The sequence below is a fragment of the Manacus vitellinus genome, unplaced genomic scaffold, assembly GCF_001715985.3.
Source record: "Manacus vitellinus isolate BGI_N305 unplaced genomic scaffold, ASM171598v3 scaffold_13_pilon, whole genome shotgun sequence".
Taxonomy (NCBI): Eukaryota; Metazoa; Chordata; class Aves; order Passeriformes; family Pipridae; genus Manacus; species Manacus vitellinus.
The window spans coordinates 14,822,439-14,847,772 of NW_021938999.1; the positions used below are offsets into that span (position 1 = coordinate 14,822,439).

At 37.6% G+C, this 25,334-nt stretch overlaps 1 protein-coding gene across 1 annotated transcript in view; it reads right to left on the reverse strand.

Moving 5' to 3' along the window:
- Window positions 1–25,334, reverse strand: part of PCLO (piccolo presynaptic cytomatrix protein) — a 337,810-nt gene that overhangs the window by 239,725 nt on the left and 72,751 nt on the right. The window lies entirely within an intron of this gene.

Sequence of the window (25,334 nt, forward strand, 5' to 3'; positions counted from 1 at the left end):
TAAGGTTTTGAGGTGACTCAATAGAGGGTAAAATGTTGAGGGATACAGTGGCAGTAGAGAGCAGATGCAATCTTGACAAGCGTCAGGATATTCAGAAAAGGAAAAAGGGAGAATGGCTAACTGTGATGGAAGGCTGCTTCTTGATGCTCATTTGATATCACATCCAGGGAATCAGGATTTCATAAAACTTTTGTAAAGAAGGAAGAATCCATCAGTGATACCTCATTTATCTTCAGTTCCTTCTGGTGATGGAAATAACTTCCAGCATCCAAATTTCTATTTGACTTATGTAATACTGGTTAACATCTTAATCTATGATGGAAGCATTAGTTAATATTTATTGCCAATAAAAATTATTACTGTTTATTGCTTTTTAAAAATCGATCTCAGTGCTAATAAGTGGAGACCAAAACAGTGAAGAACATTTGGAACTAAAAATAGCTAACACTCACAGTTACTTTGCCACAATTTTGTTGTGCATCCCAAGCTATAAATTAACATGTATTTCAATTAAATGAAGGATACTAACTGAATATCATGTTCCCATTCACTTGTTTCTGTATTGTCATTAAATGAAGGAAAAGGTCAAAAATGTTCAGTGTGACTCCTGCCTGTCTGGGTATCTGTAAAGTCTGTACCAGCTTCTTTAAGAGAGAACATTACTTATTAACAAATTGATCCCTTCTTGAAAACAATAAAAACAGCCAATCGTGGCATAAACAATGGAATGTTATGTTTGAGGACTCATCCTCAAATTTAGAAGCTTCACAGGTTAGAATAATACTCACAAATTCCTGATACATCAGGTTTCTTACAATTATAAAACCACATAAATCAAGATAAACTCGATTTAACTTGATGCATTTATTTATTGTAAAAACTATCCGTTGGGGGATGTTGCTCATTCAGCCAGTCTCTTGTTACATTTGTAATAAAATATTTTTCTTCCTTTCTTCGTTATCACTCACTATTTACCATTTTGCTGCTCAAAAAGCCCTCTTTGGAATATCTGCTGTCCAAGTGAAAAAACTGTATCAAAAAGTTATACTGGCACAATTGCAATGATTAATTCCCATAGGCCGTATGTGTGCTCCAACTCATTCCTTGTCTCCCTTACCAAGGATCATTAAAGGTAAACACGGTTCTTGCTTTGGAAAGATAAAGGGTAGAGAATGAGAAGTTGCACTCACATGGAAAGTAACAGAGAACAGGATAATCTCTAGTAAAAGAAGGAAAAAAAGGTCAAACCTTTTTCTCTTTAGTCAATCTTCATGAGAAATAAGATCACCACCATAAGTACACTTGGACCATGGACAAGCCAGTGGAACTAAAGAAGTTTCTTTCCTTGCAGAATTTTCCCATAAGAAATAACAAAATATTTCCCTATAATTTTCCAAAGAAAGTTCTGAATTTCAAAAATAAAGTTCATAAATGATGTATTCCAAAATCAAAATTATACTGTTTTATTGTAACATGTTTCTTATGAAAAATTATAATTCTTAGCCTCATATATTTATTCAAGATATTTTTATGTTCTGTTTAAATTTCTAAGTGCTTCTTTTTCTTCACAAAATGCAAAGCCCTAGGCCTGGACTATGACAGTACTTCAGCTAACAAACACAAAGATCTCTGCTACCATTTTAGCATTACTGCTAAAAAACCATTGCAAACTGCCCCAGGAATTAAAACTGAAACTCACTGTTTTAATTATTGGGGTGAACCTAGTCTCACTACCTCCCTCTCTTTCCCATTCTGTCCTTGCAATGCAATTTTCAAATAAAAAGTGGTTTAAATACAACTACTTTAAAAACATTGGAGTTTTAAAGTTTACTTCTGGGAGTTCATAGAGACAAAGAGCGACTCATCATCATGGTTAGGCTTCACGAACGAAGATTTGGGAAGCGCCAGGAAATGAATAATCAGACCTTAGTGGTGCTTCCTGTTAAGTCAGTAAAATCAGTCCTAAATCAATAAACACCACAGCCTTTAGTTGCAGATTTTACACAGCCAAAATGTGGGAAGTACCTCATAAAGCACAAAAACATTTGAGTTATTACCTGCATAATCCTGCATTTATGGCATCACACAATTCTACAAAGTAAATGGATGCCTGTCGCGGTCCCAGGGTGAGTCCAAAGAGCAGAGTGCGTGAGAGGCAGTGAGAACAGTTTTAAATGCAGGAAATTCCATTTAATCATAAACAAAAATCTTTTTACTGTGAGTGTTGTTGAACACTGGCACAAGTTGCCCAGAGAGGTTGTGCAGTCTCCCTCCTTGGAGCTATTCAAAGCCATAATGGACATGGCCTGGAGCAACCTGCCCTAGTGATGCTGCTTGAGCAGAAGGGTTGGACAAGATGACCTCCACAGAGACCTTCCAGCCCCACCAACTGTGTGATTCTGTGTGAGAAGGTGTCTAACATAGAGAAAAAAAAAAAGACTGAGTCTAACAGTGTCTTCTGCAATATGTGTTTTGGGGTTTAGTTTTTTTTCAAGCATAGATAAATGTGGGGAATTCAAGTGAATCACTCACATAGAATGAACTACTTACAGTAATTTTTTGGAGGATGAAGAGAGGTTTGGGACTTCTAGAGGGATATTGAAAATAAAGTGATATTGGCTTACAAAATAATTTCTCTCAAGACAACTTGCAATGCCAGAAGTGGAACAAATTAATAAGATAACCATTCTGCAAAAAGAAATTCTTTCCTTGTAACAGTGTAAATCCAAAATAACTTCATACAAGCCAGGTAAGACACAAAACTGTGAAACTGGGCTAGTGTCAAGCATCTTTCTGCAGTGCAGAAAGCGCCTCATTGCCACTCAATTCAGTGCCCAATGTACCATGTGGATCTTTTAAAACTTTCAGAGTAACTGACTTATCTCTAAGAAAATGATACCCAGGCACTGGGATCAGCTCAGGGATTTGGTTCCCAGTTGGTGGATTTAAATACATTTTCAGTCCAGATAAAAGGGAGAAAGTCAAATGCATGCTGTAAAGACAGGATGCTCCCAGAAGAACTGGCCTTACAGCATCCTTCTGTAGAGATGGCTGAAGGACCATTGATGCTGCCTGAGTGATAGGAAGATAAAGTTTTTCTGCTCTTCTGGTTTCAGTATCAGACCTTTTCTATGTAGAAAAGAAAGAAAAAAGAAATAAGGGCCTCTTTCCTTTGCTCTTGGTTTTAACAGTGGGAAAATCTCTCACCTTCTCAACATCACGAGATAAATGAAAAAAATTAGAAAATCAATGTTGATTAATAAATATTAATAAATATTAATAAAATATTTCGTTATTTTTATAATGAAATAATGATTTCATTTTGTACTTACATATACCCTCAATGATTTTTCTTCTTTAGGCAATGCAAATATTCGTTGCAAGTTCATCATCTAACCAATATGAAATGGAGGCCATACTTATGCCTCTGAGTTGTAAACAGTAGTAATATTGAAAATCCAACTCAGTCCAGGGTTAAAGAGGGGCAGGGTTAAAGACGGAAAATCCAAATTCATAAACCACTGAGAGAAAAGCAGAGAACTCAGCTATCCACTCTACAAAATACACTTCATGTTTCTATGCAGATGTCAGTTTAACTCTCAGTTATTTAGCACATGGAAGTCTTAAAAAACCCCATGGTGTAAGTAACAGCTGTGGGATCACTGAAAAGCTGAGGGATGCATTACATAAAAGTTGGCTATAACAAGAAACAGCAGGTCCTGATGTCTCTCAAGTACTTTTCATGACTTATGTATTGAGATTTTTAGACACCTGGATTTTTTCTCTGCTTGAGAAATTATAAGTGACCCAAAGCATATACAGTGTGTGCTTCCCCTGACAGGGACCAAAACTTCCAGTTGTGAAGCATTCATAGGAAAATGTCAGTCTGGTTATCCATGATTGAACGAATGCATGTCTCAACAGGAAGATAATTTATTGTTAATTTTTTGTTGTTTTTTTTTCCACAATTCCATTCAAGAAATAAGCAACAAATATGCTGCAAATTAATTTTCTTAGATTACAGGATTAACCAAAACACATTGTATCAGCTAACCTCAGCAAATACAGCAATTTGACCTAAACTAAAATTTAATCTTAAAGGGACTTGCTGATATAAATGGATTGAGGTTTACACCTAACACATGCCAGCCTCTGGTGAACTACTTTTCATTGTTTCTCACACACTATTTGCAGGTGAGATGTGGGAGCATGACAAGCAGCTTTGCAGTGCTAAAAATACAACATCTTGGCAGAACTGTCAGGTTCCATGCTGGAATCCATGATTTAATAAAATTGCTTGCACTTCCTTGTATTAGCGTTCCAAGGGAAATACAGTGCCATAATACAAATACATTTCTCATATAGCCAACATCACTCCCTGCCAAACACATTTCTTCTTTCAAGCTGACATCTTCTGTACTTGAGAATATCAAAAAGGACAGTAGAAAGCATTTGCAAGACTGCGTTTCACCAACAAGCTTCTACAGAGTATTCTGAAGCACAACAAGTCTGCATAAAGCTCTTGTTTGATTTAACTGAACAACCTATTTTTCAGCTCTGCTGGTTTAACTGTGTGACTCAGTCAGCAGCAACAGATCAGTTCAAATCCTACCATAATGAGATTCACCAAAGTCAAGATTTATTTTTTTATTTATTTTTATTCTTACCACTGCAAAACTGAGAGGCACCTATATACTGTCAAATCTATCTTTACATTCCACATCTCCCCCAACTGCCAAAAGTAATCTTCCCCTGAGGCTGGGATCAACTCTAGGTGTGAAGATTAATGTAATTTCTATCACAGAGGGGAAGTTATACTGGAACATGGACATCTGGGTAGAGTTTAACTTCTGCACAAACTTTCTATACAAGTTAGGCACTTTATCAAGGCCCAGAGGTTTTGATCATATCAAGTTAAGCAGAGCCAGGAGTGCATTCAGGTACTACAATTCAACCCTTAATGTCATGTTAGACAAATCTCTCAGTTTCTTACAATGTAAATAGCCCCATCCCAAGTAATCTCCAATAGGCAGATTGTTTGTGTTTGCCTAGGCCAGGTATTCATGTGACCACTTAACTTTATTGAGTGAAACCATTCCTTCCTAGGGGAGTGTGTAATTTTTTGCCAGCAGGTCTCAGCACCTTCTGGACATAATCAAATCACCTGTATAAATTTGGCTGAAGAACTGACTCTTAATCTTGTAACCTTGATGAAATAATGAGGACTTCTGCCACAGAAGATAATGGGCTGTGATTTCAGGTACAGGCTTGCCAATTTTCACACAGCAACAATATGCATGCAGCTCCCATCCTACACTGCTATGCTAAGATCCCATAACCTGAGCCCACAGCCTGGTGTCACTGCTTCTGACCCCTCTTGGTGTTCCTACACACCTGTGGATCAAAGGATGGCTCATAACCCACAACACTCAGAGCATTAAATAGACAGTGATGGTCCACTGTAGCAGAAGAAATGTCCCATAAAAATGTACATTCCCCACCAGGAGCCAAACACTAAGGATGTCCAAGTGTCATCTAAAGATGTCCAGTCCAAGTGTCTGGACTGATCCCTAGCTGTGCTGGTGATTTGGTCTCAATAGTAGAGACATGGCTTAGCTTTCATCCCTGTCCTGTGGCCAGATGAGAAACATTCAGACACTGGATTACTCAAAGCTTGAAGGATCAACATACTGCTCAGTAAAACCAGATCACACACAATTCCTCACCATGATAATGCACTTTGAAATGAAACTTGAACTGTTTCCAAGACAGTGGATGTGATGTGTTCACCAGCAGTGAGTAGAGTCTTTACATAAATAAAATTAATTTATCCAATATCATAGAATGAAGGTACTTGACATCAATGTCAAGGAAACTTCTTATGAATGACTAGACTTTGCAAATTAGAAAGGAATAAACTCCATTAAAACATGGCTATCACAAATTATTCTGTATTTATTTGACAAGTTATAGCTAAGTAATCTAGCAGATATGTTGCAGTAAATGCAATTAAGCCTTAGTAGTATGAGCCCTCACTACAGCATCAGCTACTAAATCCTTACTGAGGGCTGTAAAAGAGAGACAAGAATTTCTTTTCTTTCTTCTCTCTCTTTTTTTGGGAGATTATAAAGTGAACTGCTTAATGAAGTGCAGATTATCTATTTTACTGAACAAAATTGTGCCATGATATTTACATATAATTAATTTATCACTGGCTTTCCCAGCCATAACGAAGCTGAAAACACAGGGGAAAAGGACGAAGGAAAAAGGAAAAAAAAAAAAGGAAAGAGAATTTGGATTTCTTTGCTATCTTTTAGGGTAACAGAGAGGGAATCCTTTGGAAAAATACCCAGTTATTTGCTGGTTGCATGGTGATCACAGTGATGCTAAATATGGCTCTCAACAGCAGGCAGGGAAGTTAGAACTGTGCAACAGATCTATACAACAGTGCACAGGGGGAACCCAGCTGACAAGGAAGCAATGCAGCCAGGCCCTGGATCAGGTCAGCATGTTCAGCTGGCCAATTCCTTTGTCATTCCAGTCACTCATCCTTATTTATGAAATTGGTCATAGAAGAATATATCTGGGTTTTGTCATATCAGTATCTTCAGTGTTGTCCAATCTGCTGGATAATCAGAATGAAAATCCACCTCATGAGGGTCCCCAAATCCAATTATCAATGAAGAAATACAGAAGTTGAATTAAAATTTATGAATATCAAGAATGAATACTAAACCAAACTAATATTTCTCTTATTTACCTTCTTGGTCTCAATCACTAAACTCGGATTAGAAAAAAACATGAAGAATACAAATAACAACTTCACATACAGTCTCTTGACCTTGGTAGCCAGACTTCTCTGCTTCTCAAAACCTTCAAGATCTCTCTAACATCCACCAGAAATGTTCTTGTCCCAAACATGTTTAAGGACTATCATCCTTGATTTTCTATTGAGAGCTCATAGTAAACTAAAATTCTTTTTCTACTTTACACTTTAAATACAGAGAATAAATTTAAATCCATAAAGAGTTTGGTACTAACATATAAACCTCATCCCACTGGACCTCCTAAGAATTTTCTTTCACAGCAGGCCATGTCAAATTAAAATTAGTTTAGTAAAAAGTGTGTTAGGTGTTGATTTTGCTTTTCATAAAGAGTTTGTTCTGCATCTGGCTAAATCCTCATTAAAAAACAAGTTTACTTGGCAGTGAGTTAAAAACATATGCCATGATTGACACATTTATGATTTATAGGACACATTATTGGATTGTCAAGGAGTAAAGAGACAAAACATATTTGTTATTAAATGAGCATCACTTTTCAGGGTGGAGGCAACATCAAGATGAGACTCGTCGACCTCTGAGTACCAGCTGACACTGTGTAAATATCTGGAGAGCCTTTTAACGAAATGAAACGGAAGAAGAATTACATGAAGTTAAACTTGAGAACAGGTAACTATCAGTTGAGGGATATGTTTGAGCATCTGTCTCTAAATACAGCAGATATCCTATTATCTTTATATTTTCAGTAGAACGTTTTCTTTATGTTTGCCGTAAGTAGTAGTGATGTCAGTATTGCTGGAAAACTGTAGTCCATCCCTCAGTTGATCATCTGTAACCAGGGGAACTGGTCCACTCTTTAGGCTCTCAATACCCCAAACATAAGAAAAAAAGCTCTCCAAGATGTTGCAGTGTGTTCCTCCACCAATCTGCAATGAATGTTTTAAAAGTCAGTAAAGTAGGATATCAGTTTTAAAGCCACACATCTGAGTAGCAAGTATTAAACACAGTCTTCATTGCATTTAGCATGATGACAGAAAGGCCATCTGCATAGATGAGGAAAACTGCCTTCACAGCAACTACTCCTATGCTTCATCTTCCTGTCAAGTTTCTCCTCCAGGATGCTTCATTATTTTTCCCTGACTTGTTTTTTTGCTTCTCTTGGCCAGTTCTTTGTCCTTCCTGTAGCTTGTGGTCAGGGTAGCACTAACAGCAGCAACATTGCTCTCCAGCAGAACAGAAAAGGGCAGCTTCTGCACTCCTTGGTCCATCCCAAATTGTGCATGATGGAGAAGAAAGAAGGAATCAGAGGAAAGAAAAATCTTGAACGCTCAAGGGAAAGGAGAAGTGAGTGGAGCTGCTCTGAGCTATTGGGCCATTTGGTCCCCCTGGCCTAGCCCTGAGAAAGGTGTAGGCTCACAGTTAGAAAGGGAAACAACACTAGCTCCTTCATCTACCAAAGCAGCTCTAATTCACTGTTGCAGGCAAAGGAGATTATTTGCTGTAAAGGAAAGGAAATTTTAAAGTCTGCAATCCCTGAATTATCTTGTAATTGCTTTTATCCTAACAAAAAAGAAATGTAAACCAGAGAAAAGAAACTGCACAGTAAGAACTTTCTGATGAAAAAACCGCAAACTAACTCTCCATCAGTTGATTTTCTTTAGCTTAACAGGAATATACAGAGGTTTTGTCGTGCTGCTTTGTGGGTTTTTTCCTTCAAGTGCACAGAGATTTATTTCCAGTCCTACAGAGCTGAAGGTACAATTTTCACCATGTGAACCCCCAAGATAGTTCCAGGAACACAGAAGATCAGGTCATCACACTATTATTGCACAGAATACTTTGTAGAGGACAAATTAAAAGTACAGCTGAAAAAAGAAACTATGGAAACTTTTTAAAGAAAGGTTCTCTTATCTAAAAGCATGAAGATTGACTAGGAGGGTATGAACTGGTTATTTCTAGTTTCCATCTGATTCTTGAATTTTGCAGACATAAGCAGTATAATAAAGAAGGAAAGGATGAGGAAACAATGTGAGCTTCTAAAAACCACACTGTTTTTTTGTTGTCTTGAATTATCCAGAAATCTAAACATAATAATGTATGGATTCGCTTAATTGTAATTAAAGGGCAGAGGTTGTGATTCATTGGGGTACAATTACTGCATTTTTCCAGAACACAAATGAGAACAACTGTGAAAGAACAGAAGGAAAAATATCACAAGCAAAACTGAATAGAAAGAATATAGAGTTCTATTGCAGCTCAACAAAAAATGAGAATACTAATTATAAATCACTCAATTGCACAGAAAAGTCCAGCTCACACTCATGTTAATTAAAGGATGTCTTAGTAAAAAATCTAAAAAGTCAGCTGAAATTAAATTATCTTAAAAGATTAAAATTGCAAAAGCAATGACAGTACTTAGACCAGAACTGCAAACTGCCAAAGGCACATGATGTTCCAGAGCAATGCAGAAAAAAGAAACATGTCAGAAGCATTTATTTTTTAATTCCTTATAAACATGCCAAATTGGAAGGCAAGATACCTTCGGTTTACCCCAGTACACAGTGTTCATAACCCTCTTTCTTCATTCAAATATTATACACCACCACTGGTACTCAGAGAATTAGACTTCCAGATAAATTAGTAAAGAAGTCAGGTGTTAAAATTAAACTCACTGAAATAATTATTTTTCAGCTGGAAGACTGCAACTAGACACTATAATATGTTCTGTAAGCACTAACCCACTTTTCAATAATTAAATATTTATTGGACTACAGATATAGACAGACTGACTTGGTAAGCCTAAGGGTTCAGAGATAGGAAATCAGAGCTCATACCTTTGCTTCAAATAAAGCTTAAAAGATATTTGAAAGTGGGATTCCCTCTGTCCTGAGCCTAACTGCTTGTTATTTGGGACTATAAAGTGAGGCAACACTGTTATTTCAGCTCCTGAGAGCAAATCAGATCTTTCTCCCGAGGAACTGAAGCTTTTGACAGTTGACCTTCCTGTATATATAATTTCAAGACATTATTGACACTGCTTCTAGTCTAGTAAAACAAACAGGGTCATGGGACAGATTCAAGCACTGGCCCATAACTCCCCATCCTGTTTTACTGTTAACACACATCCTGGTTCGATATCACCCCTGTCAAAAATTGGTGAGTCTGGGCAACAGCACTAGACAGACCCTCATACCTACAAGGCTCCCTCTTGAAGGACAGTGAGCAAGTTTAGCAGGAGAGATGCAACCTGTGCCATGCAAGGCCAGCAGAGATACTTTGTAGGCCACAGCATTAGGCAGATTTCCTGGAAGCACAGAAATCAGTAACGGGATTCTATCCCACAACAGACATACTCACAAGGAAAATGTCAAAGAACTATGGAAGGAATTTGCTCCTAAAAGTTCCTCCCAGCACTGTTACCTACGGAATTTGAAAGACAACAGTAACACAATTTTGCCCAGAACAGACTCTAGTTTCACTGGTCACAGTCAGCTCATGTTCCTAGGAGGAAAATCGGAGGAAAATCCTGCTTGTCAAATACCGACTTCCTTTTATGACAAGGTAACCCATCAAGTTGTCAAGGGAAGCCAGTTGATGTATTCTTTGTGGATTTCAGTATGGCTTTCAATACTGTCTCTGGGGCGGCCTTACCTTGAATATTGTGGCAGTTTTGGGCACCACAATATAAGAAAAACATTGAGCTATTAGAGAGCGTCCAAAGGAGGGCAAACAAGATGGTGAAGGGCCTTGAGGGGAAGCCATGTGAGGAGGGGCTGAGGTCACTTGGTTGGTTCAGCCTGGAGAAGACTTGACTGAGGGAGGGGAGACCTCACTGTGGTCTGCAGCTTCCTCATGAGGGAAAGCAGAGGGGCAGACATTGATCTCTTCGCTGTGGTGACCAGTGACAGGACACAAGAAAATGGTCTGAAGCTGAGTCAGAGGAGGTTTAGGTTGCATAGTAGAAAAAGGTTCTTCACTCAGAGGGTGGTTGGGCACTGGAACAGGCTCCCCAGGGAAGTGGTCACAGCACCAAGCCTGACAGAGCTCAAGAAGCATTTGGGCAACGCTCTCAGACACATGATGTAACTCTTGGGGCTGTTCTCTGCAGGGCCAGGACTTGGACTTTGATGATTCTAGTAGGTCCTTTCAACTCAGCATATTCTGTGATTCTGTGAAGCAGTCATCCTCAGCAGAAAGGAAGGAGATCAGGAGAGCCTGATGTCCCATAACTGCTGGTTCTGAGGCACAAAGAAGGCCAAAGAAGAATTTGTAAGTGATGTGGTATATGACACCACATGTGAAATCTTGTTTGAGCCAAAAAAAAAAAAAAAAGTCTTGCAATTTGTAGAGGCTAGATAAATTCCTAATAAAAAGGAGATTGTGATTTGGATTAGTAAGAATATAAATCAGAAAAAGGAGTAGTTAGAATTCTTAGAATCCTTGATAAAGCAAACTAAAAGTTTCCAATCAAAATAAATTGTCTAATAAAATGAGGTTTATAACAAATGACAAAGGTATTGCATGAGACCATATCCAAAATGCTAAAGGAATCCAAACCAAAAAACCCGCGGCAGTAAGGCAGACAGAGTTCAAAGCAGTAGAACAGGAAAAACAACATACACAGTTGCATACATTGTCAAAATGAAAATAAGCCAAGAAAATACCCAGGAGATACAAAACCTTTGCAGATGCAGGCAGCATATATATAGCAGAGACGGGAATAAGAGTCTATTTTGATCAGCATTTCTGTAAGAGTAATACATGGTGTTGTGAAGAAAACCGGGTAAGAGAAGGGAAAATAGACAACAAGAGGATCTCAGCTGATAGCTCAGGCATTTGTGTCTGCCATGGTTTCATAAATATTTGATAGCATGTGTGTGTGCCTTAGGAAACTGCAGCAAATTCAGGTGTTTGCAAATTGAACAAAATGGCAATATTCCTTTCATAATCCCAAAGGAACTGGCATGGAGGCCCATTCAGTCTGCAACTTTCATTTGGAAGATCTCACTAACCACAGTAAGATAAAAAAAATGGTGGCGCCAGGATAAGAGGACTCACAAGTTCTTAATATTTAATTTTCTAGAAAAGCCAGCGCCCAAGGAAGACTGCTTTAAAAATTAATCAAGCAACATTTGTGAGCTGGAGTCTGGGAGCTTCTTGTATGCTGTTGAACTTGGGTGTTGTATTTATTTGATCTTTTAATTTAGTTTTGTCCTTTTATGTATTGACCTCACCAGATAGAACCTGCGAGAGGCACTTTGTGGCCCCTTTGGGCATAGACAGACACTGAAACAACAAACAAATATGTGTTTTTTTCTTAAAGGCAAAGAAGAAAGCCTGAACAGCGCTCAGGCAAAAGCAGCTTTAGGAGTTGCAGCAGTTCATACTCTGACTATACAGGGCATGGGGCTTTCCTGGAGGCTGAGAAATGGTAGTGGCAAGGGCAACCTACTAACTCATTCCCTGCACTAGCAGTGTGACAGACTCCAGCTGTAAGAATGTTATGAGGAAGCTCCTTTTATTGAAAGTAACTCTTAAAAAAAAAAAGAAAAACAAAAAAACTTTGCAGCCACTTTAATGTAGCTGAGCAATTACAGAGTAGCAATTATAGCAAGGTAAATATCCCCTGTGGTTTTGAGTTTCATGACAAGTGTGTATTAACAAGAGGTCTTAGTTTTCAACCTCTTTCTAGACAGGAATCAAGGCTTAATTCATAGAAGCAATGTCCTGTGGACTAATGGATGTCTGGCCTGAGACATTCAAATCTCAAGTCATATTGATAATGGCTTCTGTTTATTTCATTACCATCCACCACATTTTTTCAAACTGCCATTAGTAAAAGATAAGCTGAAGAAATGCCTGATGTATGACATCCAGGCACGTACATTCCAGAAAATCCAGTAAGAGGAAGATTCTGACTTTTTATGACTGATTCCAACGGGATGAGGTTCAACAAGGCCAAGTGCTGGGTCCCGCACTTGGGCCACAACAACCCTCTGCAGCCCTACAGGTTGGGGGCAGAGTGGCTGGAGAGCAGCCAGGCAGAGAGGGACCTGGGAGTTTGGATTGACAGGAAGCTGAACATGAGCCAGCAGTGTGCCCAGGTGGCCAAGAAGGCCAATGGCATCCTGGCCTGGATCAGGAACAGTGTGGCCAACAGGACCAGGGAAGTGATTCTTCCCCTGTACTCAGTGCTGGTGAGGCCACACCTCGAGCACTGTGTCCAGTTCTGGGCCCCTCAGTTCAGGAAGGATATTGAGGTGTTGGAGCAGGTCCAGAGAAGAGTAACTAGGCTGGTGAAGGGACTTGAGCACAAGTCTTATGAGGAGAGGTTGAGGGAGTTGGGGTTGTTCAGCCTGGAGAAGAGGAGGCTCAGAGGAGACCTCATCACTCTCTACAACTCCCTGACAGGAGGCTGTAGTCAGGTGAGAGTTGGTCTCTTTTCCCAGGCAACTATCAGCAAGACAAGAGGGCAGGGAGTTGTGCCAGGGGAGGTTAGATATCAGAAAGAATTTCTTTACAGAAAGGGTGGTCAGACATTGGAATGGGTTGCCCAGGGAAGTGGTGGATTCTCCGTCCCTGGAAGTTTTTAAGACAAGACTAGATGTGGCACTCAGTGCCATGGTCTAGTAACCACAGCGGTGTTGGATCAAGGGTTGGACTTGATGATCTCAGAGGTCCCTTCCAACCCAGCTGATTCTATGATTCTATGATTCTATGAATTTCAATTTATTTTTATAGCATATGAATGCTTTTTTTAATGTTACACAATATGACACTGAGTATTCGTTCCTGCATCTTCTGCCCTGGAGTCCAGTGGTGTCTTGTGTGGCTCACACAACATATGTAAGTGTGATTGTATATTTATGCTAGAAAAGGTGGTACAATAGGTGTCAAGAATTTAATTACTGTGAACAATATGTTTCCACTTATGGCTCAAAAAAAGTGCAAGGTCATTCTCAGGCAATATATAAATAATTATAGATATAACTAGTATATTACAAGAAAAAAATGAGTGAAAGTTGCTATCAATCATCTCTGTCCTTTATTGATTACCAAAATATCCTTAAGCATAGCCTCTGTAAGAATTTCATCATGGAAGCATTTTACCTTGCATGGTTTTATTGGTTCTTTAAGGATACATATAGCAGTGTTTGTGAACAAAGCATACAAGGCACTAAGTTTTTACCCTTTCAAAATACTAGCAGAATTTTAACAATATAGCCTGACTTCTATTAGCACTGATGTGAAGAAATGATTTCCAAAACCAGCCTTTAGTAGCATGATGACATCCTACTTGTATGCAAGTGAATTCCAAGACAAATTTTCCTATGTCACAAGAGAAATTTATAGTAATTTTACTATGGAATATTATATTGAATAAGCATACATTTTAACTCAGGAGATTATTAAAAAAAAAAAACACTGACTCATATTCTGCATTTTGATCCCTCTTAGCTTTTTCATTTTGTCTTAAAGTTACTGACAGTTAAATTAAGATAAGTTTCAATTCCTTATTAATAATAAGAACTTGAACAATGAATTTTCTGTTGCTCTATATATGCTAATGTCAGCATAGTCAAATTCTGGCTTCATTAACTTACCTATATCCCCCAAATTTCATCCCACTATAGTGTATTAAATTCACTGTTAAAAATTGTGAGTAGAAAATGCAGATGTCAAATCCAGTGCCATGCTGCCAAGAACACACTTCAGTCCTCCAGGAGATAAGACTTTACTTTGGCACTGACCTTATCCCATAAAAACAAAATTTCTAAAAAAAAATAATCTTAGAGGGGCTTCATATGATCAAATGTGCACCATCAGAGCTGGCTACCTTTGATGCCCCCACAGTCCCTGGAAAGATGTGAATAATTCAACTGCATTTAGATGTCTACGTCAGGGTGAGGGAATATTTAGCCTTCCGTAATGAAACAGTATCCCAGACTAGCAAAGGTTCTGATTTATGTTTGCATGTGAAAGTTGATTAAAGATACCAAACCTGATAATGATTTTACAACAGCCCATCTGTAAAACAGGAGCATCTAACAAGAGAAATCACAGTGGATGGGAAAAGCACAGCCAAACAGTGATAATGTGTGTTATGAAAGGTGAAGAGTTTAACCTTTTTATCTGTACTGACACTAGTAAGACCATAGAAACAAGTTATGACATAAGAGTCCTGTCTGCACAAGACTTTCACAGACCACGGCAATCTCTAATAACATTTTGAAAAAATTTAATCTCATGCCATTCCAAATAGAAATAGATTGGGATTTTCTTCAATCTTCAAGTCAAAACAATAAGCCTTTCCAACACACTGAAAAATTACAGAGTGATTTCAAAGTAGAATTCGAGTAATGAAGTTCATTTTGAAGTTTCTTCATTATGCTTGAACAAGCAATGATTGCAACATCCACCTGCAAATATTTATTACAGTGATATACTATGAGCTAAAAAACATCATTAGTATTTTTGTACCCTTTAGCTAGACATCTTTAAAGGGAGCCATCATAGGCAATCTGTAGAATAGATCATGAGAGTAAGGATAATTACCAAGAAGAAGAGAATCAGCAGAATAATTGAATGCTCTTTGAGTCATTAATATAGCGACAGACAATTAAAATATTTCTCTGTCTGGTTTCATCACTGAAAGCACAGCTTTGCAAGTTAGCTGTGTGAGTAACTCTATTGGCTTTGGTGACATAGAGCTATCTAACTAAGACAGCATGTCATCATATATATATATGTCATTTTGTTAATTTTTATGCAAATTTCTCATCTTCATTTGCAACATTAAAATAAAAACACTGTTACTTGGAGTATGAGCTAATAACTTCAGCATGCTTTGAAATATCTCTAAATTAGCAAAAATATTCTCACTGTCTTCAATGGACAGTCAATTAAAAATATAGTCAAAAAAAATAATCCAGTGATTATTTGATTCTTCCTTGGAAAGGAAGGAAATTATTACATTTGTTTTGGAAGTTGTCATTATATGTGCAACAAAATGCCTATGGATCCCTATATCTGATATAAAAGAAGCAACAAACTCAATGCATTATCTTTGACAACATTGGGATTTTAAGTATTTGCCCATAAAACTTTCCTTCCCCCAGGGATAAACACTTGCTGATCTAAAATGTCTTGAAAACTCAAAGGAGAATTTACTCACAAAATGGCAGTTCAGGCTCTCAAGCCGTTATTCTGAATGGTTCCTCACCTGGATTGTTTAGGGGGAGTTTGTATCTAGGATAGTTTGGTGACAGTTTCTTGATTTAATCACAAAAAGAAAAAAAATCCAAACAATTAAAATTTAGGCCCTGAAGGAACTCCTTTGTGGATACACATGTGCATACATACTAATAAAAGCTGCCAGTGATCATGCCCTGATGCTGTGCAATGCCAGGACACTACATCTGCTGTGCTTGAGAGGATGGAAGTGCAGTGTCTCAGCACAGGGAAGAGGGGAGGGGAAAATAAACTCTTTGGCTAGCTATTTTCTCACTTTCTTTTTTCACTTGTCCTTAATCTTCCCACTATTGGCCTTTCCATTGGTCTTCCTTTGTAGTTTCCATATTCCCTATCTGCTATATTTTTCTCATTTAGTAAAATCATGCTCATATATGATACTTTCCTTAGCTCCTTTTTGGCCTTTTTTACATTCTTTGTTTTTTCTTTCTCCCAAACCTTTAGCCTCTGTGCCTCCTCCTCACTTAAAAGATAATTAGTAGAGAATTATTTATTATTTTTTCTTTGGCTTAAGAGTTTTTAATTTAATTTCCCTGACACCTTTTGTTTTCTTTTTGCCTCCCTCAATGCCATCTGCTCAGCTAATTTGATTGAACATTGTCTGGAGCCTGAGACTCCTCTTGCACCTTTGCCACTCTTTTACATCTCTCAGATGCAATGGAAACTTTCATTTGCAATGGTGTTATGGAGAGAACAACCCTAAAAGATGAAACACTGATTTATTAATCCATTCTTTTTGAAGCTGTTCTACTTATGTATTCATGGGACTAGAGAATGACTCTTTAGCCTAGAAAGGCAGGAGTTCACACTTCCAATGAATATTCAAGTACTTATCTACAAGCAGAACACTTCCAACAGGAGACATAGAGGTTATGTCCAACCAGTTAAATAATATGGGGAGGAGGAGCAAGCACAAGCTCCTTAATAACAGTTAATAATCTGCATCCTCTTGCTGCATTTTTAGCAATGGACAGGGATGCATCATGGGACTGACCATTCCCTGTTCCTGACAGGAAACTGAATAAGGTTTCACTGCTTCTGGTTATCTCCAACTTACACCACCCTTCATCATTGTCCCTGTAAGCTCTGTAATCTTGAACAACCTTACATGTTCTCATACTGTGTCATAACATCACTCATGGAATATATACCTTCACTTTTATGCCAGAAAACTGCCAACACAGTTCTCACACTGTGCCAGGTACCTTGAAATGAATAGGAAGATGGGGTTCTTGTTTTGAAACAAAAATTTGAATAAGGTAAAATGATAGAAAGATGTCTTGAACCAGTCTTTAGGAGTACAGCATAACATAGCAACGAAAAAGTGACTTTCTGGAAAAGGTTCCATTAGTCTTCCACCAAAGGGTGTCAAGATAGTAGTAAAAGACATTAAATAGTTATGTATCATTGTTCTATTTTCTGAAAGTAGAAAACATCTGGAATAGCTTGCCAAAACAATCTTTTGGCATATTTGGTTGAGGTTTTTTTAAATAGTCTTCTAGTACTCCTTTTAGAATGAGGATTTTTTTTTTTAATTTTATTTAAGGTCAATTAGCATTGGATAAAAAAAGAAACAGGTTAAACTGCATCAAGTAAAAGAAATCAAATAATCAAGTTTTGTAAAACTGATTCAATATTTCTCATTTTAAAATAATTTTAATTTTATTTTATAAAGAGGACTGCATGGAGTGTAATAATGTGTTATTTTACCAAAAAAAGTTAAAGTTTTTATTTCAGCAGACCACATAAATTCAAGATGACAATACTGAGAACTGCATGTATATTCAATAATTTACTTCCATTATGTCATAAAATGGGAAGTTAGAGAGTAGAAGAATATTTTCCTTAAGGCAATCACTTAGTGTTTTGACATTTCTAAAATGGGACACAACAGCGAGTAATACCACAGGAAACATCCTCACACAATAATAATCAAATCGGAGGGAAAATGAGGTGAGGTGTGAAGGTCTCAATTCCATTATTTGCTTAATTACATTTTTTATGAAGTCATTTTTTCTGCTCTGTCAGGCTGTACAATTTCTTCAACAAATTTTACATATCAAACTAAGTTTACATGTTAGATTGCTCACAACAGCTTTCCTCTGAGAAGGCTTGGTTTTGGCCCACTTTCTGTCAACTCTGAAATATACCATGAGCAAGGAATAATAGAAGTCACCTCAGCAGTGGAAACAAAGATGGAAGAAGGAAAGAAATTGTGGAAATCCAAGAAAACGGATAAAAGCTCAGATAGATGGAAATAAAGGGACCACTTGAAGGGGGTGCCAGATAACTTGGTTCTGACTAATAAGCATTTATTGCTGTATTTCACCTTTAATCCTGGAAGCTTACAAATGTAGGGGAATAGAATGAACTTGCCACCATCAGATATTAATTACAGTTCATTCCACCCCAGCATACACTCGCCAGATCTTCCCGTCTGAGTGATCTGATGGATATACACTCATGACAAGTGTTTGTGGTGCAATCAGCTGTTTGTCAAGTAACACGTGCAACAGAGTACTGATTCCTAATGCTTCTTCATCTTCACAGAAGAGGATTTAATGACAGTGGGAAAAGGGTATGGTTAGCCACAAAGGGACTAGGTAGGTGAGAAGTTACGTTTCACATATGGTAGGTACTGTTCAAAGTAGGAAGTGCAACACTGTGGTTAGAAAACCATATATAAAGCCATGAAAAGCAAAGAACATCAAAGGAGCAAGAACAAAACAAATCTTGAAGCTGAGATTAAATATACTTCCGATTCTGTTGCACAAAGGTTGAATTTCACTGATGAAAGTTTCTATCAGAAATGTACGATATGACCATGAGGCAACATTTGCAAATTTGCACGGTATTTTGTAATTATTTGGCATTCTTTCATCCAGGCACTTATGAATAATGTGCTGTTTAATTTCTATCTCTCACCCTTATAAGATCCTCAAATAATTACATTCAAATAGAAAGGCTTGAAGAACTTAGTATGTCAAGATTTTAACTCCCTTGAACAACCAACTGCATGCTGAAAATTTTAATCAGAAATGCCACAGCACAGGCTCTAGAAGAAGCTAAGAAGGGCTGTATCCCGTTTCAGCTGTACAGCCTTATTCAAGAAGAACTAGGTAAGTTCTCAAAGTCATGATTTTCTCCAACTTCATAGGCATAGCTACAGTTCCAATACAAGTTTCTTCATAGCTTATTTTTCAGGTTCATAATTCTGTTTTACCCAATCTGAACTTCTTTTACATTTGTTTCTTCCCTTATTTCTTTGTTTTAGTTTGAACTGCCAAACTATTTGCTTCTTTGAATCAGTTATCAATACAAATCCAAGCAGCATCAGAAATTCGAGTACCTGTAACATCTTGTATTTCTGCCACATCATAAATTCATGTTGGGTTGGGTATAGATACTAGTCTTGTCTTGGGTATAGGTACTATCTTATCTCTACAAAATGGATCTTATATGCACAGACAGGTATATCATACGTGTTTTCTCCTTAAAGTCAGAGTTCTCTGTGGAAAATATCTGACTGCAGGGTGGGTGTCCGAACTATTTCATAAAACATGCCTCTTTTAAAGTTTTCCAACCTCATAATTTGCTTTCAGGCATTGCTACCTCCAAAATAAGTTTCTATTATGCTGTTTCTGGAAAATTGGCATATTATGGGCAGGTATTTGTTCTAACCACATTATTTCATGATGGACAAAGTGGAATGCCAATGCCACGGATTTTGCTTCCTGGGAGATTCAGTTCTCACCAGCTTTTGTGTAAGTTGACCTCTGGGCACATTTCTGGGAATCCAAGTGCTGGCTGAGTTCTCTTGACCTTCTTCCCTGTCTGAATTTTCAGTCAAACTGACAGTTTCAGTTTGATAGAACTAGGTTTTCCTATGAAAAACAGACCTTTTCTCTGAAATAGTTCTAAGGGAAACACAGAGGAAAATACTGACCAGTCATGGGAGAGCATCTCCACAGGGGTTGTTTTCCCAGCATTACAATGAGAACAGTGAGAAGTAAAAACACTACCACAAAATTCATGTCTGAAAAATGCCAATAAAAGCCATAACATAAGTTTTAAATATTGTGGAAATAATAATATCAATATGTAAATCCTATATTCTAGTTGACCCTATATCTATCATTGAAATAAGTTCCTGAAATAACTTCCATGTTCCTTTCTATATATTTTGAAAACTAAAAGAGCTATAATCTCAAAAAAAAAAAAAATACAGAAAAAAAATTAGATAATAATGTACAGAAGTATAAATTAGAAGAGTAAAAAATTTAAATTAGAAAAAAATCTTAGCAGGTTATCTTCTTTAATTTGAATTTTAGTTTTAGTGAATATACAAAAAAATCCCTTTGGATAGGGATTCTTGCTAGATTCCAAATCTAGGAAATAACATTTTATAGTTTGAGAACATCAATCTTAATTTACATGTAGAAACAGCACTTGCATAAGCAATTCCATCCCCCATTTTATACAAAGTCAATACTATCACACAGCAAATCATATAAAATGTGAATGTTTCTGTGCATTTAAAATCAGTAAGCAAGAAAACAAACCCTCAATCTTTTAAGTTGCATTAAGAAAAAAAAATCTGTGGCGGGGGAAATTAAATTACAGATTTATCTCACATGTCACCGAGCCCTGAAATGATTCACTGTTTTTGGAAGCATGTAAAAGCTTGTGTGGTTTTCACATAAATGACATGCCACTACAACACAGCTCTGGGCATGAAATATTTTCATCTTGGAAAATGGCTAGGCAACAACTTCTTCTTGATCAGAATGTCTAAGTGATAAGTACAGGCTATAACACAGTTATTGAGAAACAGCACTCTGGAATCAGTGCCACAAGCCAGATTTTACATCTCAGTCAAGGAATGGTAACCTTCATAATGAAATCTACAGTTGTGGAGTTAGTGCTGTGTAGCTGCCCAGCTTCTGCCAGGTGGTGACTGAGGCTTTTCACCAGCAAATTCTCATCCTGGTCTTGCACTGGAACAACTGCCTGAAAATTTGCCAGTGAAATTAATGATATAATACAATTTCTCCTTCCTGCAGTTTAGCCAAAGGAAAGTTTACAAATGCTGACTAAATTATTCTTCTGGCTATTTTCAAGAAAATTCCTACACAGGGATAACAAAACAAAACCATATGCAAACAATCTTTTGCCTATACAGTAATGCTAATATTTTTATTATTTTGGGAGATGAGCTAATCACAATAGCAATTAGGTTGTATTTGCCTTTAATTATTTATTTATAATGTGAATATATAAATATCTAGATTGGCATCTTGACAGAAATTAACTATACATTCTTTGTATTGCTCCCTAATTTTATACCTATGGTAATTAAAAACAATCTATTTCTCAAATCAAAATGCGATTATGAAAGGAGGTGGGTCTTCTCTAAGTTCTAGCACTTCCAGACTTTGTTTTGACATTTAAAAACATACGCTTTTCTTACAAAACTCAAAAGCAGTAAAAACTACCTTATATGGAGTATTTAACAACAAAACCTGAATGCAGTGGCATATTTAAAACAGAGACATGAAAACTGGTTATCTAAGTAAACTCTAACTCCAGTAATCTGGGTCACCATCCTGTTTCAAGTTAAAATGTTGCTCTACTGCAAAATACACTGTGTAAAGCTGAGAGATTTGGGCTATGGTTTCAGACAGAATTCATAGTTTATTTAGTGAACTTCATACTGATACTGTCAAAGGCTCATCCTGTGAGATCTCTTTTGGCTGAGCTATCAGTGAAATCAATATGATGCTGCACACAGCCTGCTTGTCTGAGAGCAGGATGCTTGAGCGAACAGGATGCTTGAGTGTTTCATGTAAGAGTTGGAGGGAAAATATACTGCATAAAATGTCTGAAACAAAGTTGATGAATTTTTCACAGTCTAAAAAAAAAATTAAAATATCACTTTCTTAGGAGACTAATTATAGCAAACAATCTTTTGCAGACAACTTTGCAAAGAAAGCCATAAAGATACTACCAGACATTCCTTTCTAGATTGTCTTTCTCTCAGTAATTGTGTTTCTCTGGAGTATATTTCACTAGATTAATCTTCTGGGTTATGCTCTTTTACATGCTCAAAGGATCATCAATCTCACTCTCAAGCTGCTATAGCTGAGTAATTCAGCACTGCAGCATCTGCCAATCCCGCATTCCTCCCTATTGTTAATGTAGTAGTTTAAAGGTCAGTAGTACAACCTGAACAAAAGAGTGGCTGGCCTAAAAGAAAGTGCATATCTTCCAAAAAAAGTATAGAAATGTTCAGTCTCCATATTATACGACAAGCAGGAATCTTCCTTTGCTGTTATTTCTAGAAGCTGGTCAGTTTTATATTGAGTTGATGAACTTCAACTGTTTCTCTCAAAGGAAGATCAAATTTCCTCTAATTTACTATCTTCCACCAGGCTCTACCTCTGCTCTGTGTGTAAATCCAAAAAAAAAAAAAGAGGCCCACTACTTTAAATAGAGCATTTCAGGCATAAGTTATCATGACAGCATATTTTGCCCAGAAGTGTAATTACAGGATCTCAGAGATGCTAAGTAAGAGGAAAAAAGCAGCACAGCTAAACAGATGCTTGTGCATCTTGCTAAAAAATTTCCTCACGCTTGCAGAATCAAACAGGAGGGAGAGAAAGACAAATTAAAGGAAAGCAGGTCATGTGCACACAAATGCATGCATCCTCTGTACCCCAGGACTTTATTGTGCTGCTCATGCAGCACCCTGAGCTAAACAAAAACCTGCTGAGTATCACAGAGCCTTTTGCCTCCAGTGAACAGTGCCCTAAAATCTTCCCATGGCTCTGTCTTGAAAGGCATCAGTGTCTACCAGTACACTAACCTCACTTGTCCATGCATTAAAATGTCCATGCAATTAATGCCACACTATGCTTCTCTCCTGTACTAAGAACTGCAGGATGGTTATACAGGATCTGTTAGGACAGGATACAGTGCCATTTTTACTATCACCTAACCAAACTTGCCTCCTTATCAAGCCAAACCACAAATGTAAACCTAAAGTTAAAACACAAATAGAGACAGAGGTAGCACATTAGACAATTACTAATTTACATCAATTATGTATTGGTATACATACAACATACAACTCTAAAGAACCCAAGTGAAAATCCCAAGCTAAACTCCCCCCATAGGGAGTAGGTGATGCAGATTCAATAAAAATGTTCATTAAAACACTTACTCACCTGGTGTTGTTACCATGGCATCTACCTTTCCCACAGGTCTGAGCTACTGTGTTACTTAGTGATGTTGTCTGGTGCAGAAAGGAGTTTGAAAAATGTCTCTAGGGAGGATTGAGAGGCACTCTTAGATTTGCATGAAGCAATTTATCTTCTTGCTCTCATGAATCTTAAACTGAAGGACTATCCACTTACCTCATATCATAATTTTTTTCCACAGGCAATACATATTATTAGCCTCATTTTGACAGCTAGGAAGTTAGTCTTCACACTTTCTTGTGAAGCAAAAGGAAAGATATTAGTGACTCTGCAGGGTGACACAGAGGAAGAGATTACTTTTGATACTCTGAATCTTCCTATGTTAGATACCTGGAGTCAAACAGTCCTAATATCCTGCAGATCAGTGCTTTAGATACTCAAGTTCTAATTTCATATGATGGTACAGGGGTATATGAGAAAGCACACACCTGCAATACCCCACCCTTAATCCTGTAATGTCTAGGATGCAGTGCAAGTGCACACGTCCCCGTGGTACAGAACTGACCAGTGATCTGCACTGTAAACCTGGATAATAAGTACTGAATATATTCCTCACCTTTGGAGATAAATATATTTGGAAAAACATATCATTTTTTTCTCATAGTCTTCATCATATTTGTTTTGGACAAGGTTCAACCACAAAACTCAGGCAAAATTTCAGTTTCAGAAACATTTTCTTTCTTCATTACTAAATTTAGAATAAAAACATACAACAATAGTTTGAGAATAAAAGACTGAGATTGTTGCTGACAGTAGTCCTCCAAACCTGCCTGTTACTAACCTTTGGTAAGCCTTAAGAAGGGAAGGGAAAGAGCTGCAGCATGTAAATCTCTCTATGTGAGGAGGATCTGAGTGCATAAAAACCACATCATAAAACTCATAAAACATAAAACACAACTGACAGTTCATGTAAACTCTGTGGCCATCTAAGGTTTCTTCTCAATAAAAGTTTGGCTGCATGCACAAATCAGTGCAATATTCTTAATATATCAATGCTTCAGAAAGAATTGAGAAATGTTAAGAAAATCTAATGAGTCTAAGTTTTGCTGTGGTTTACTTAATGGTTTCCCTCTCAGTAACAGGGAGAAAAAAAAAAAAAGATGCCTGAAGCTGAACAATTACATCTTAAAAGTAACTGTTTCCATCAGCAATGCCAGCATCTATCTTTATCTCTGTGGCTTCTTTTTTCTCAGTGAATGTGAACTCATGTCACAGTTTGCAGACTTAAGCCTTAAGTACCATTCCGAATCAAGAGTCCTGCACTTCATACAGACTCTCTATCAGGCAGCAGTTCTGCTGTCAGCAAAATACTTAACATCAAGCAATAGCATCTATGAAGCAACAGAAAAATTCTTATATTACCTGGATTTCTCTAAGGTCTTTAACATAGCCTCCCATAACATCCATCTTTCTAAATTAGAGAGAAGTGAATTTGCTGGGTGGACTGTTCAGTGAATGAGGAATTTGCTGAATGTCTGCATCCAGAGTGCAGTGGTCAACGGCTCAGTGTTCCAACAGACAAATGGTGTCCCTCAGAGTCCATACTGGGACCAGCGTTATTCAATATCTTCATCAATGACATAGACAGTGAGATCAAGTGTACTCTCAGCAGGTTTCCAACACCACCGAGCTGAGTGATGCAGCTGATGCATTTGAAGGATGGGATACCATCCAGAGGGACCTGGACAAGAACACAAAGTAGGTCCACGAGTTTCAACAAGATTGAGTGCGAGTTCCTGCACAGGGGTCAGGGCAACCCCAGTATAAATACAGGCTGGGGGATAAAGGGAATGAGAGTAGTCCTGCTGAGACAGAGTTGGGGGTACTGGTGGATGAAAGGCTGGATGTGAGCTGACAATGTGCGATTACAGCCAACTGCGTTGCATCACAGGAAGCTTGGTCAGTAGTTCATGCCCCTCTCCTCTGCTCTTGTGAGATCCCACCTGGAATACAGGTCTGAAGTCCTCAGAACAGGAATTACATGGACCTGTAGGACTACAAAAGTGAGCAGAAGGCTGGAGTAGCTCTCTGAGGGTTGGTG